The sequence below is a fragment of the Onychomys torridus genome, chromosome 19 (genome assembly GCF_903995425.1).
Source record: "Onychomys torridus chromosome 19, mOncTor1.1, whole genome shotgun sequence".
Lineage (NCBI taxonomy): Eukaryota > Metazoa > Chordata > Mammalia > Rodentia > Cricetidae > Onychomys > Onychomys torridus.
Genome location: NC_050461.1, coordinates 54940918 through 54957024, shown reverse-complemented (window position 1 = coordinate 54957024; position 16107 = coordinate 54940918). Strand labels below are relative to the sequence as shown.

General features: G+C 45.7%; 1 protein-coding gene across 2 annotated transcripts in view; it reads left to right on the top strand.

The window, feature by feature from the left end:
* Nucleotides 1–13478: 13478 nt before the first annotated feature.
* Agpat4 (1-acylglycerol-3-phosphate O-acyltransferase 4) overlaps nt 13479–16107 on the top strand; it is a 96898-nt gene continuing 94269 nt past the window's right edge. The window contains exon 1 of one of the 2 annotated variants that reach the window (XM_036169276.1): nt 13479–13643. The gene's annotated coding sequence lies outside the window, so the exon portion shown is untranslated. Of the gene's footprint in view, nt 13644–13830; nt 14182–16107 lie in introns of those variants that run through there. The other variant, XM_036169275.1, reaches the window with a different exon arrangement.

Here is a 16107-nt window from a genome sequence, read left to right as displayed (position 1 = left end):
GATAATAACCAGTATTAACTTTCAGTGATGTCTTAGTTCGGGTTTCTATCACTGTGAAGAAACATCATGACCAAAGCAAGTAGGGCTAGAAAGGGTTTATTTGGCTTACATATCAGAATCCCAGTCCATTGAGGAAAGCCAAGGCAGGAACTCAAGCAGGGCAGGATCCTGGAGGCAGGAGCCGATGCAGAGGTCATGGAGGGGTGCTGCTTACTGGCTTGTTCACCATGGCTTGCTCAGCCTGCTTTCTTAGAGAATCCAAGACCACCAGCCAGGGATGGCACCACCCACAATGTGTTGTCTGCTCCCAGACTGATCACTAAGTAAGGAAATGTCTTATGGGCTTGCCTACAGCCTGGTCTTCTAGAGGCACTTTCTCAGCTGAGATTCCCTCCTCTGAGAAAACTACAGCTTGTGTCAAGTCGACATAAAACGACCTAGCACAGCCCAGATCTTTGCAGAGAATGTCCCCCAGTTATGCCTCCTAAAACCTCAGATTTCTTTCTTACCTGATTTTGATTGTTTTGTTTGTCTTTTCCATGCCACAAGTCCAGCATCAGCCCGTCCTTTGGTCCATCCTAACCTGAACCAGCAGACTGTCTTCCCTGGCTGGATCATTTTGGTCAGCTCTTGGCAATATCCATCAAACCCACATTTAACAGGCCACTATTTATTAGAAATTTGCCAGCACTACAAAAAAATAATAATAATTAAAACTACTAAGCTATGGGATATGTCCTCGTGTTACAAGAAAGGAGTCAAAACAAATGCCTGTGGGATCAAATAAACCCACAGAATAACCACAAAAAGTCTCTCTCAATAGATGCATTATAATGTATACCAATCATTTCCAGCCATGCTTCTTAAAATATGCTTCCTGAAGCCCTTTTCATAAGTCAAAGCTAAAATTAATTTTGCTCCAGTGTACCACGAACAAATAGAAATTTACTTTCAAATCAGTGCTGGGCTTTGAGAGACTAAAGTTGGCTGAGTTGGAGGTGAGGTTGAGAGTCTTCCTTTGAACATCAAATGAAGAAGTTGGGTGTCTTAGTTAGGGTTTCTATTGCTGTGAAGAGACACCATGACCATGGCAACTCTTAAAAAAGAAAACATTTAACTGAGTTGGCAGCTTACAGTTTAGAGGTTTAGTCCATTATCATCATGGTGGGAAGCATGGCAGCGTGCTGGCAGACACGGTGCTGGAGAAGGAGCTGCTGCATGTTAATATAGTAGACTGTCTCAGTGGGCGTGGCTTGAACATATATGAGACCTCAATGCCCACCTCCACAGTGACATACTTCCTCCCACAAGACCACACCTACTCCAATAAGACCATACCTTCTAATAGTGCCACTCCCTTTGGGGGCCATTTTCTTTCTAACCTCCACACTGGGATATGTAGTTTTCTCTTTAGCTATTTGTTTGTTTTTGAGTATTTTGCATCAATCCTAGAACCTCATACATCCTAAACAAGCACTCTACCACCAAGTTGCATCCCACAAATCCCCTTTTGAGATTTTTTTTTTATTCTAAAACAATGTGAATATGAAGGGCACAAATCTTAAGGGTACATAAATCAGTTTATTTCTCCAAAGGGAATAAATCCATACAGTAGTTGATTGAAAATGAGTAACAGAATGTAAGGACACCTCCTGAGATTCCTGTCCCCTCCTACTCTGTCCTCTTCTGGATCTCCAAAGTCAGGGCACTTGCCTGTATTCTGACAACACAATTTTAACCTAATCAGTGGAACTGCAGAGTAGGTGATCTTTTGTTTTATTTTATTTAAGGTAGGGTCTTTTTATATAGCCCCTACTGTCCTGGAACTCACTATGTAGACCAGGCTTGCTTTAAACTTACAGAGATCCTCCTGCCTCTGCCTCCCAAGTACTGGGACTAAAGGTATGCTCTACTAAACCCAGATGGAATAGGCAATCTTCAGTGCCTAGCCTTTGGGGGTTAAAAATTATAGGTGTGATAGTCTTTCCTGTCATGACATATAGCTGAGCTCCATTCATTTCCATGGCTGAATAATATAGCACAGACATATCAAAATGATGTGTTTACTTCTGCTGTGCATGAGCGTTCAACTGTTTGCTATCTCAGCTCACCTTCAGTTTACCATGCATGCTCTGATTCTCCTGGGCATGTGTTTCCTCTGGGTAGATGCCTAAATGATGCAAATGCTGGACGACAGGCTCTACATGTCTTCAGTGTCATTAGAACACATTCCATCCATGACTCTCCAAATTGATTGGGGCACTTAGAAGGATGAGAGACTCTCAAAGGATGAGAGACATCCTTTGGTGTCTCTGTTTCTCTCTTTCTTTCTCTCTCTCTCTCTCTCTCTCTCTCTCTCTCTCTCTCTCTCTCTCTCGTTTTTTATGAGACTGGGTCTCTCTATTATGTAGCTATGGCTGTCCTGGAACTCACCATGTAGACCAGGCTGTTCTCGAACTCAGAGAGATCCATCTGCCTGACTCCTGAGTACTGAGATTAATGATTAATGGCAAGGGCCATCACGCCTGGCCTCTTTGTCTTCCTGTGCAGTGTCTCTATCAACTGTTCTTGGCAGGCATATCCTATCTTTTGTTCAGCTGCCATTCTGATGGATGTGTTCTATTGAGGTTGATCATGTTGAATGTTTGCTAGTGAGTTAGATATTTCCTTCTGTAACATGCCTTTCCGAGTATCTCACATTATCTATAGAGCTGGCTTTTTGAAGGACAAGGATAAGGGCTTTTTGTCAGTACCACGTGTGACAAGTTTGTTCCTGAGCTCTGTAGTTTGCCTTGGGACTATTCAGGATAGCGTCTAGAAATCGGAACCTCTTCATTCTAAAGTAACTCAGTTTCTTTCCTTTATGCCGAGGCTTCTTGAGTCCTGCTCAGGAAAGCTCTCCCTGAATGTGTTGGAGGTAGTTTCCCTCTTTGTACTGAAGATGTCTTACCCTTCTCCTTTGAACTCTGGCTCCCTGGGAGGGACTTCAGTGGGTAGTGTGAGGAAGGAGTCACCTTTTGTTTTCTCTGGGTGGTGATCCAGCTCACTTGGCACTGTTCATTTCTTGTTTCTTACTGACTGTTCTCAACTTCTCTATAGTGTCACTTGCATGATACATAAGTCCCTGTAAGTACTTGATTTGGATTTTTCATTCTGTATACTAATGATATGTGTAACGTAAGAATATAATATACTGTGCTATGGTATCAAATACACTACAAATTAACAGTAATATTTAATACAGTGTTGCATATTGTATAATCATAGTTATTATGATATGGGTCTAGCTCTGTAGCCTGGGCTAGCCTCATTCTGCAATCCAGGTTGGTCTCAAACTCATGATAATCCTCCTCCCTCAGCCTCCTAAATGCCAACGTCACTGTAGCTTTATAATAAATACACCCACACATTCTCTCTCTCTCTCTCTCTCTGAGTCTGAAGCAGGTGGAATACCCATCTAGTTCCTAGTGGTGTTTGGCTCTTTGTATTTCCATGTAAGTGTTAGAATCAGCCTGTACATTTCATAATTTTTATAAGTGTAATACTTGAAAACATAGACCAGTTTCATGAAGATGTGCAGCTCCACATAAATATTTGAACCTGTGTTATTTTGTAATGTTCCCCTACTTATGCATGTTGTCTTTAATTTCTCTTATTTTATTGTCCTCTTCTCAGTGACCAGACATACTTCCCCTGGATTTATTCTGTGGCATGGGGGCTTTTGGTGCTGTTACAAACATTTTTTATTTCATTTTTCTGACTTTATTAGTACATGCTTTGCTTATTCAAAACTATATGGTAAACCATTCTAAACTTTGGGGTTTGAAGGTCATAGAAGTCAGATGAGCAGTTAAGATCACACACAGAAAGGGGTCCTCTCTGCTCCAGGGCTGCAGCTGAGAAGGTGAACAGATGGACTGACTCCCATGGCCAGGCCTGGATCCCTCTGAAAGCTTCTCTGGTCACATGTTGCATACTTGGACTGGTCTGATACATAGGCTAGATTCTAAGGGGACTGTCCTTAAAACCCCTCCACAGGATCCCTCCTGCATGCGGGCTCTGAAAGGGACAACACAGAGTGACTTTGGAGACCCAAGAACTTCAGGAGACCCAGGAAGGCTGTGGCCTTTCCAGACTCTACCCTCATAGTTACACAGTGACATTTGTCCCACCATCTGGGCTATGGGCAGGCCATGCTGTAGCCCTGAATCTCAGAAGGGAAGGACACCCCATCTCACTGTGGATGGTGTGTCCTGAGGACATGGAGGATAGCAGGTAGAGCCACAGCATCTTTGGAAAGGAGGGTTTCTCTGAGATGTGTATAGCCCATTGACTTAGCATGTTGGCTTTGCTAAGATCATTTACTGATTCTCATAAACTGCTGTAGATTCATCCAGAGTTTTAGGGATACAAAGGTGTCTCCTGGAAATGGTTGCAATTTTAATACTTTTTTAAAAATTCTTACACTTTGCAGTACATTTTTTTCTCATTGGCCAATGACTCCATTGACTATCGAGGTTCCTTGTCCTCTCTTCTCAGGATGTAATCGTCTGGAAAATATTCTATTGAAGGTGAAAAACCAAAGAAAGCATTCAAAGAGAGGGTGGAGGGAGAGGGTGATGGGTATTGAAGGAGTGGGGGAAGGGCAGGAAGGTTGGAAGTAGGAGGTGTTTAAGAACAGGGAAAATGGAGGACACGTTTTTTTCTTCCAAAATTGAATGTTCAAAACTCTCAGTTGATTTTTTCCCCCAGTAGGCAAAACTAAATAATTATTTTTGGAACAGTTTATTTCATAATTTAGACAACCCAATGTTCGGGAACCAGGGCTGTCTCTGACTCTTTTGCCTGCTTTCGGGACCCTTTTCCTCCTACTGGGTTGCCTCGTCCAGAAGCCTTGATATGAGGGGATGAGCCTAGACTTACTGTAACATGTTACGCCATGTTTGGTGGCTGTCCCTGGGAGGCCCGCTCTTTTCTGAAGGGAAAAGGAGGAGGAGTGGATCTGGGAGAGCAGGGATGAGAGGGGAGGGAAACCGGCCTGGATGTAACATATGAGAGAAGAATAAATAAAGAAGAAAAGAAATGCAATAAGGGGTTTCTCTAAGAGATAAATGACTCAAACCTCTCCTCGTTTTAGTAAAAATGGCCTTTAGGAGACACCTGGTCTTTGCTAGGCCACTCAATATAGAGCCACCAGAGAGCTATCTGATGAGGACCCTCAGTCTGGAGACCCAGCAAGAAGAGCACACACCTCTACACCAAGTGCCATAGCTCTGGGGCTACAGCCTGCAGCTCCTAAAACATGGAGACACCAGGATGTCTACAGAACGCAGAGACATCAGGGTGCCCACAGAGTCTAAATGGATGGAGCAGCCAAGGGAAAGTGCTCCCCAGTTCAGCATTGTCCTTGCTCTTAGGGTTTGCAAATGTACCAGACAAAGCACAGGAAACAAAGAAAGCACCCAAGGGTCCCTACTCCATGGAGAGGCTAGGAAATGCAGAGCTGGTGGGGTCTTTGCCAGCTCTGCCTAGGGAGAAAGGGTAGAGCAGGCTGAACAGTCAGGTGCTGCCTGCCGTCTGTGCTCCTGGAGACAACAGTCTCATACTCACACTGTCTCTGTATGTGCATATGTGGGGGTCAGCGGACAATTCCTGGGAGTCAGCTCTCTCCTTCCACCATATGCACCCAGAGAATGAACATGCTCAGTGGCAGGTCCCTCTCTCCATGGAGCCATCTCCCTGCTTTCTCCTTTAAAATGTTCCTGCTTGGCTGCCTCAGCTCTTCCCATTGCTCTGGGCTCCTGGATTCATTAGAAGACACTTGGCTGCATTCTTGGCCTGAAGCTACAACCTGCAGGCATGCTTCTGTTCTGCAGGCTGGCTCCACTGGAGAGTGAGTGATCCAGGGGAAGGAGAAGTCTGCCATTTCTCTCTGTCCTGTATTCCTAAGCCCCAGAGAGGAGTCAGAGAGGCATGGGAACTGTACAGGTGAGCCTCCACAGCCAGGATCCTAAAAACTGTTTCTTTCAAGGCCTACCCTTTCAGTGGTAGAGCAAATTTTCCAGCATGTGTGAGGCCCTGGGCTCAATCACCTGTACCCAAGGGGAAGAGAGTGTTAGTGAAAGATTCGTTCTGACAGGACAGCGCACATGTAGGTTGTATGGCTGCAGATGGAAGAGTCGTTCTCTGTATCATGCCACAATGGTGGCAGTTGGTTATGACTTACCTCTCTCCCTCTCTCTCTCTCTGAAAACAAGAATGTGAATAGAAAATGGGGCTATGGTGTGGCTCAGTTACATTTGCCTAGCACGGATGAGGCCCTGTGTTCTCATTCCCAGCATCAGGAAAGAAGGAAGGAAGGAAGGGACGGAGGGAGGAAGGGAGGGAGGAAGGGAGAGAGGGAGGGAGGGGGAGAGGGAAGAAGGGAAATAAAGAGAAGCCTGAGGTTGAACTGAGTTGCAGGAGTAGCAGCCAAGAGTCCCAGCTGCCAGTGGTCGAAGGAGAGACTTTTTCACTCAGTTAGCATTTGTAGAGCCCTGCTGTGCCAGGCCTTGGAAAGTGGGAATCCTGCTCCTACAGACTAGAATGGAGTAAACATGTGAAACAACCAAGCAGATTTCACTGCAATATTTGCATGAGCAGAGATCTGCCTAAGGTAACTGCCTTCTGGAGAGCAAGGCTAAGCAAGGGCTGGAAGCAGACAGCCCGCTGGTGAAGGCTGGGGGACATGGAAGCCACTGAAGAGGATGGGGGAAAAAGACTTGAGAGATGTGACCAGATCATAAAGGGTCTTGCGTGTGACCTGAGGAGTCTGATTTCTACACAGAACTGAAATATTTCGGGGTTTTGCAGTTACCTCAGAATGACAGAGGCCTGGACTGGTCCGAGAGCAGCGGAGTGAGGAGAGGATTAGTCACGAACGTCTTCAGAAGTGGCAGGATGGTCAGGCAAAAGAAAAGCAATGATGACAGAGAAGAATCAAGAGACTCGGGGCAGCAGTGGGTGCCACCAAAAAAGACCCGATACTCCAGAGACAACACTCCAGCTCAGGGGCCAAGGTGGGGCTCAGAGGTCTTGTTTTGAACCTGCTCGGCTCAAGGCCTTCAGACTACCTGCATGAGAGCACCATATTATTGAATAAACAACTCAGGGATACAGAAGAGCTGTGTCAACCACATGGACACATCTGCCCATGAATGATCGGGATGGTGAGGGGAAAGCAACCATCATTCATTTGCAGCTCCACAGTGCCACTGGGGCTCCATGGACACTGTCCCATTAGGTTCCCCAGCCCTCAGAGCTTTGTCAACAAGCAAAGCAAGGCACCTGAAGCTTTCGGAAGGAATCGGTACTCTGTTGAAGGTAACAAAGCCAGGTGAGTGGTAGAACTTGCCTAAGGACACAGGGGACTCTTGTAGCACCCAGAGATGGCAATTCAAGAGAACAGCACCAGCTCTTCTTGCCCCAGCCAAAGCTGGGAGGTGAGTAGTGATATGGGTGCTAGGAACTGAGTACAAATTCTCCACAAGAGACGTCCACACTCTTAACCACTGGGCCATCTCTCTAGCCCCTAAAGATGCTATTTGAATCCAATGTCATCTTCCCTAGTCTGGGCTGCACCTGGCATTCTGCATTTCTAACAAGCTTCCAGGTAAACTGATAACACACTAAGGGTGTCACCCATCATGATGGAAGCTCAATTCATGACAATACATGTTTATTGTAGAAAATAACCTTACGTTTATGTTTGTAAAAATTATACTAGATAGATAGGTAGGTAGGTAGGTAGGTAGATAGATAGATAGATAGATAGATAGATAGATAGATGATAGACAGACAGATAGGCAGGCAGGCCCAGAATGAAGCTTAATGGTGAGCATTTTTCTACCAGAAAGAAGTCCCTGAATTTGATCTGAATATATATTAAAAAAATCTAAATAGAATTAGTAAAAAATTTATTATTATTAATATAAGATTATACATTCTCAATGTCAAATTAACCTCATTAATATACATTTTCCCTTTGTCCCCTCTAGGCAGCCACAGTTTCTAACTGCATCTACAGTGAGATAATTACAACTGCAAACTTGTGAGCTCTTTCAATTTTATAACAAGGGAAATTGCAAGGGATATCTATATCAATGTTCCCAACAGCAAGCAAAAACATGTCCATGTAGGGCTAACACCATGGTAGACAAAGAGTAGGTTGAGATAGCAGCCAGTCCAGCAGTTAAATATACAGTATGTAAGTTAACACTTCACATGAGCAGTGGGCATCACAAATACCAGAACATAGTGCAGAAAAGCCTTTGGATGTACAGACCTCCCCTGCACAGGAGCCTGGGAACACACTTTCCTCTGAGATGGGATACTCTGTAGTCCTCTGAGTCTTTGCATTAGACCATTTAAAAATAAAGATTCATTTTAATTTTTAACTTATGTGTATGTTTGGATCTGTGCATGTGTGAGGGCAGGTGCCCACAGAGTCCAGAAGAGGGTGTCATAGACCCTGGAAGTGAAGTTATAGGCATCGGTTGTGAGTGCCCCAACAGGAATACTGGCAATGAACTTGGGTCCTATATAAGAACAGAATGTAAGATTAACTACTCAACCATTCCAGCCCCAGGATTGTTTTATTATCCACAATGTTCTTCCGATCAAAGTCATATATGTATATTGCAGAAAGTGAAAGTGAGGCAATACATATAAAACAGCAAATGAAAGGCTGCATTTCCTTTCCAGGAGAGGTCACCTTGAATGGTGGAGCAACCTTATATGTGCCATGCTGGCTTCCCTGGGTTCCCACGGCGAATGGCTGCATTTCATGGGCTTTAAAACATAAACAGTATGTGCTCTCGGTGGCCAAGAGACTGCACCCGAGGAGTCAACAGGGCTGGTCCTCCAACCTGTTCTGGTGTCCCCCCAGCCTTAGGTGATGTTAGCAGGATTTGGTGTCTCCTGACTGATGACAGCAGTCCAGTCTGCCTGTCTTGACTTGTGCTAGCTCTCTCCTGTTCTCATAAACTCATTGGGTCTAAGGACCACCTTAATCCTTAGGATTCTCTCTCCCAGCTCCCCCAGGGTACAAATGAAGACCCAACACCACGTACCTCTGGCCAAGGGCTATGCCTCTGAGCTACACCTCCAGCCCCATCATAGCTAATCACATCTACAGAGACCCTGTTTCTAAGTAAGGTCCTATTTTGGAATTCTGGGTGAAAATGAATGTGGGGGGACACTTACTGAACCACTACACACAATACAGTTTACATTTGTATAATTGTTGTGAAGAAGGCATGAGAGTGAGTGATGTCACCTTGGCCGAGCTGGAATTAAGGAAGCAGCAGGCCCCTGGGTATGTCAGGGATTCTCTAGATAACTGAGGTGCTCCTGGTGCTCTGATAGACCACCATGACAAGGGGTTGGAGGGATGGTGTGGTGGTCTGAGAAGGAACGGCCCCACGGCCCCGCCCGTGTGTTTGAATGCTGAATCATTAGGGAGTGGCGCTGCTTGAGGAGGTGTGGCCTCACTGGAAGAAGGGTGTCACTGGGGGTGGGTACTGAGGTTTCAAAAACCCATCTAGCCCCCCCCCACTCTGACTATAGGACAGGATGTAGCTCTCAGCCACTGCTCCAGCACCACTCCTGTGTGCCACCATGCGTCCTGCTGTGATGATAACGACGACTAAGCCTCTACCACCTTAAGCCAGCCTCGGTTAAATGTTTTCTCTTAGGAGAGTTGCCCTGGTCATGGTCTCTTCACAGCAACAGAGCACCGACTAAGACCATTTGCTTAGTGGTTAGAAGCACTTGTTGCTCTTGTGGAGGACTTGAGTTCAGTTCCCAGCATCCATGACAGGCTATAACTCCAGCTCCTATGCTGTCATGGTTACCTGCCATATGTGGTACATACTCATACAGATACACACACACACACACACACACACACACATTTTTTAAACACCCTGACAAAATACTACTTTAAGATAGAAGGGTTTCCTTTAACGGTTCAAGGTTCTGTCCATCATGATGGGAAGCCAAAACAACAGGCACTTGAAGCAGCTTGTGACATCACATCCATAATCAGGAAGCAGAGAAGGATGGATCTGTGCTGCTGCTTAGCTCCATTTCAACATTTACATAGTCCAGGATCCAATCTAGGGAATGACTCCACCCACAGTGGTTGGGTCTTTCCACCTCCATTAATGCAGTCAAGATAACCTCCCAAAGAAGGCCACGTCTCAGGTGATTCTAGATTCTGCCAAACTGACAACACTAATCATCACAAGGTAGGAAGACCTATCCTAAGTGTAGGCAACACCATACTATGGGCTGAGGTCCCAAACTACGTAAGAAGGGAGAAGCTAGCTGAGCAATAGAACTTACCATTTTCTTGCTGACTGTGGATACAATGTGATCAGCTGTCTCATTCACCTGCCACCATCCTTGACTGTGAGTGGAAATCAACTCCTCCTACCTTTGCTGGGCATTTTAACACAGTAACATGAGAAGTAACTAATACAGAAGGTTATGTTTTTATGTAGCCTGGCCCCCTTTCCACTTTTTTATAGCATAGAAATCTCCCTGGTTTTCAAAAATAGGAGTTTCCATTTTTGGAAAAGGCTCACCTGGTGGCCAAGCCATGGTTTACAGAACTGGCCTGCAGCTTCCAGCATGAATATACCCCTGGCCTGTCACTGAGCTGCTCCTAATGGAAGGACATTGCCTTTGTCTTCAGGTTTTCCCTGCCCACTTCCTAGGCATAGCTGTAGTGAGTGACGTGACTGTATTAAGGAGTACAAGTATTTTAGAGGCTTGTGAACAAACCTTGTTTAAATGAATCCCAGAGCATGTGGACCTCTCAGAGGAGAGGTCCGTGGCACTCTGTTCTCTTCACATTGAGCATGTGGTGTCTGTAAGGTTTGGAAAGCCCAGGGAGAGAAGCATGTCTTCCCCTGGACTCATATTTTGGTGTAACTTTGGTTTTTATATTCTTGTTTATGCCTTTTCTGAGTTACTAATTTTGCCTTGTATCTCATTCTAAATTTGTTTCTTCTTTCTCCACTTGATAGGTTGACTATCGCTTATCTGAAATGTTTATGATCAGAAGTGTTTTAGATATTTTTTCCAGACTTGGGAATATTTGACTATATATAGTGAGTGATGTATCTTGGAGGCGAAACCCAAATTTAAGCATGAAAGTTTCATTTATTTATTTTCTTGTGCATGTAGGTGTTTTGCTCTCACATACGAATGTGCCTGGTGCCCTCAGAAGCCAGAGGAGGGCTTTGGATCCCCTGGAACAGAGGTTACAGACAGTTTGAACTGTCTTATGGGTGCTGGGAATCGAACCCAGGTCCTCTTGAAGAGCAACTGGTGGTCTTAACTGCTGAGACATCTTTCCAGGTCCTAGGTATAAAATTAAAAAAAAAAAAAAACTTTTATTTTGTATATACCTTATAAGGTAGCTTAAAGTTAATTTTATACAATATTAAATAATCAGCGTGTCTGCATTTTGACTACGGCACAGGACAAGAGGTAGGTGTCACACATAAACTCCAGAAGGTCTGGATTTTGTAAGGTTTTGGATTTTTAGGTTAGGGATTCTCAGCCTGAGCTGACTTCTTTGCAATAACCATTTCTTACTGTCATAATGATAGGGATAGTGCCCTCCCTCCCCTTAGAGTTTGAAATGAACTGAGAAACTTTGCTGACCCAGCCCCACCCTGTTTGCTTTTCCCATTCTCCAATGGCTTTGGAGCCCTACACAGTGGAGTCATTGTGTCTGTCTATATCATAATTGTTTACATGTCTTTTTCCGCTTAAAGAGCACTCATGTCTTATTTTTGTGGCATGGATTCCCAAGGGATATTTGCTGAACTAGATTGTTAGATTATGACAGAAATGTTCATAATTCCATGTGAATGTGGGCATAGAAAGCAGATTCTAAATGGGACTCAATAAAATGCCTAGAATTCAATCCACTGATGTTGATTCCACTTTAAAAAGTCAGAAGTGGTGGTTTTCCTTCCTTCCTTGTGTATGTTTCTAAGATCATGACTTCTTAGCAACATTGGCTAATAGGCAAAGCTGTAGTGATAGCAAGGTCATAACTGAATCGTGATAATGAAGTAAACACATTAAGCTTAGGACAACAGTTGCAATTGTCAAATTTTTAATTTCCTGTTGCTTCCACCAAAATAATTTACTGTACCTGTAATCAATATGGCATAATTTTATGTAAGTCTCAGATATTATTATTACTATTATTATTATGGTTTTTCCAGATAGAGTTTTACTGTGTAGCTCTGGATATCCTGGAAATAGCTCTGTAGACCCAGGCTGGTCTCAAACTCAGAGATGCACTTTTCTCTGGCTTCCAAGTGCTGGGACTAAAGGCCTATGCCATCACGCCTGGCAATAATTTTCAAGTTCTAAAGTTAAATTTCCACTCAAATATAATTATGAAAAAACCCATCTGTAAAGTATTTTGGAAAACTTGCCGATTCCCACCAGCAATGAAAGCATAAAATAATAACTTGAAAAGTGATCAAAGAGAATTTTTGGGGGGGAGAGGAGATGTTGAGATCATTTTTCTACGTAGCCTAGGCTGGCCTGAAACTCACAGCCCTCACCTTACAACCTTCTAGGAACTGAAGTTTACAAAAGAATTCTTAAAGATTGCATTGGATGCAGAAAACAAATTTATAGACCAATTTATGTTATTTATGTGCATGTGTGTGCTTATGTGTACCACATTCATGCAGATGCCCCTGGATGTCAGAAGGAGGCATTGGATTCCCTGGAGTTCAAGGTGGTTGTGAGTTGTCAGATATGGATGCTGAAAACTGAACCCCATCCTTTATAAGAGCAGTAAGCACTCTTAACTACTGGGTTATCTCATTGCTAGTACTGACAGGAAACTTTTTACTAACATTTTTAATAGCCCTTACTAGCCGATCAAGTTAATTTTTAAACACCACAAATGGACTTCTGGTTTGGATCCTTATGCCTTCCACCTCCACCCCATTCTGCTTTGTTCTTTTCACATTCCTGATGATCTCCCGGATGTCAAAGTCCAAACCCTGTTTCCTGTTTCTTGAGTACCTTCTGCGTCTTGGCCCCCGTCTACAGTCCCTGTTTGCAGTGTGTTTTTACACTTAGGAATTCCGCAATACTGTGAGCGCATCCAGAGAGCAGGATGACCACCGGAGCTTGCTGTAAATACATAAACATCTGTGACAGTGGCTGGAACAGCGCGCATTTGAAGGGCACTTTAAGCACCCTGTGATTGAAATCACCATTCCAGGAGTGTCACGCACCTGGACTTCGTGCGCTTCCAACCATCCACCCTCCTTTAATGTTTCACGACTCTATTCTGTTAAAAAAAAGGTCTGCTCAGACCCTCGCTAACACCGGCGCGCAAATGCCACGTGCATGTGCGTGTTGCCTGCGTGTGCGCACTTGCAGCGGTAGTCGGTCCTGGTGCCTGGCTTTGGAGGAAAGCATCCATCCACCTGAGCTCCTGGCATCCAGGGTCTGCACATCTTGGTCTCCGGAGCGCTGGGTGTGATCTTGGAAGGGGCTTCCGGGCTCGGGGAGTGAAAGAGAGAGCCTCCTTCTAAGCTCCGGGGCCAGAAGAGGTGAGGAGGGCACTAGGGTGCACGGGCTTCAGCCCTCATCCTCTCTGCTTGCTGAACAAAGCAGGAATGTGATTTCCAGGGCAGAAGGCCGATGTTGCTCAGGCCTTTTCTGCGCGGGGACGCAACAGGGTTCGAGAGCTGGGCGAGCGCCGCCAGGCTACTGGGCTGGGCTTTGTTGTCCACGAGGGCAACTTCCCGATCCCGTCCGAATCCTACTCAAGGCCGAGCCGGACACTTCCTCACACTCATTGGAAGGAAAGAGGGTGACTCATGTTACACGGGTCCGAGCTTCCCTCCCAGTAGCTGCTAAGTCGAAGCTTTAAAAGGAAGTGACATGGGTGGGGAGAGACGTCAGCCGAGGACCACCTTTTTTTTTTCCCTTTCCGAAGGGTCCACCCCTTTGGGTGGAGTCTCGCTTTTTCTTTCCAGTGTTGGCTGACTTACAGCTTCTATAAAGTAGAGGCAGTTTCTGAACCCTAGGCAGCTGCCTCGCAGTTGTGGCTAGTGAGCGCCAATGCACAGGGCTGCCGGGAACCAGGTAGGTGGTTTCGTGCGGTTTCCAGGCACCTTCTCCTAGGGTGGGGCGTGCGATGATCAGATGCCCTTCTCTAGCAGGGTTTCCTCTGCTCGGCTGGTTTTCCTGAGACTTTGAAAGGGACTGGCTGGGAGGCTGGTGGGGTGGTGGAGATCGATGCAGGGAGCGGGGCACAGGGGCTCGGCCGAGGACCACTGCTTTGTGCCGGGCTATGAGGTGCCTTTTGGGAGCTCTACGAGCCTCTCTTCCAGGGTGGAAGCGGTTTTTTTGGCCATCAGTGAAGCTGTAGAGAATCCTTTGGTTACAGATACCGGTTCCCTTTTGTGTTCGTGCAACACGTTCTTCTGCCTCTGGTGTTTCTATGGCAACCACAAAAAATATACTCTACAAAATACAGTCGGGATCTAAATGGAGTTATTTTGTGTTTCCTTCCTGGGCTTGGCCTGGCTGGGCCTCGCCGGCGCGCGGCATGACTCTGTAGATACCCCCTCCTCGTTTTCATGTTGGTTTTTCCCTATCGCACAAGAGTGGGGGAGGGGAGTTGTCAAGGAAACAGGCATTTGTAATCACCGCCGTATTTACTTAATTTTAAGCTTCTGGGTTCTCCATCAGACGTCGGGAATTTTAAAGGGAGTGTTGTGATGTTTATGAAGCTCTCAAGTGTTTTGGGTAGTTTTTAAAAACTTAAATCTCAAATGATACTGAGCAAGCAGAGAGGGGAAGGAGGGTTTAACTCTTTCCAGGATGGGAAGGCTTTGAAATAAAGTTCTGGGAAGTACCTGAGAATTCACACTGGTAAATATGTTATCAGCTACTCAGGCTTGCCCACAAGTCTAAACATGTACGAGGTGAGTCTTGGATCTACTCTGAACTTCATTTAACCACAAATCAAAGTTCAGTTAGTACAAGAAATGCTAACTACCTCCCGGGTCCCCAGGGTGTCCTTCTCTTGTGTGCTCTCACCTGCGTCCGTCCGCCAGTGTTCACCTTCCAAGTCCTCCCAAACCTGCAAGGCCCTGCTCACCTGAAAGGTTGCCAGTCAGCATCCTCAGCTAGGGGAAAAGTTAGAGATGGGAAACCGTGCTTGTGTGTCTGTGTATAGGAGGCAGGCTCCTGTGCATGTGTGTCTCTGTGTAGAGGAGACAGGCTCCTGTGCATGTGTATATCTGTGTAGAGGAGACAGGCTCCTGTGCATGTGTATATCTGTGTAGAGGAGGCAGGCTCCTGTGCATGAGTGTATCTGTGTAGAGGAGGCAGGCTCCTGTGCATGAGTGTATCTGTGTAGAGGAGGCAGGCTCCTGTGCATGAGTGTATCTGTGTAGAGGAGGAAGACTCCTGTGCATGTGTGTCTGTATATAAGAGCAAGGCTCCTGTGCATGTGTATATCTGTGTAGAGGAGGCAGGCTCCTGTGCATGTGTATATCTGTGTAGAGGAGACAGGCTCCTGTGCATGTGTGTCTGTGTATAGGAGACAGGCCCCTGTGCATGTGTGTCTGTGTATAGGAGACAGGCCCCTGTGCATGTGTGTCTGTGTGTATAGGAGGCAGGCTCCTGTGCTTGTGTGTCTGTGTGTATAGGAGGCAGGCTCCTGTGCATGTGTGTCTGTGTATAGGAGACAGGCTCCTGTGCATGTGTGTATCTGTGTATAGGAGGAAGGCTCCTGTGCATGTGTGTCTGTGTATAGGAGACAGGCCCCTGTGCATGTGTGTCTGTGTATAGGAGACAGGCCCCTGTGCATGTGTGTCTGTGTGTATAGGAGGCAGGCTCCTGTGCTTGTGTGTCTGTGTGTATAGGAGGCAGGCTCCTGTGCATGTGTGTGTCTGTGTATAGGAGGCAGGCTCCTGTGCATGTGTGTGTCTGTGTATAGGAGGCAGGCTCCTGTACATGTGTGTCTGTGTATAGGAGGCAGGCTCCTGTGCATGTGTCTGT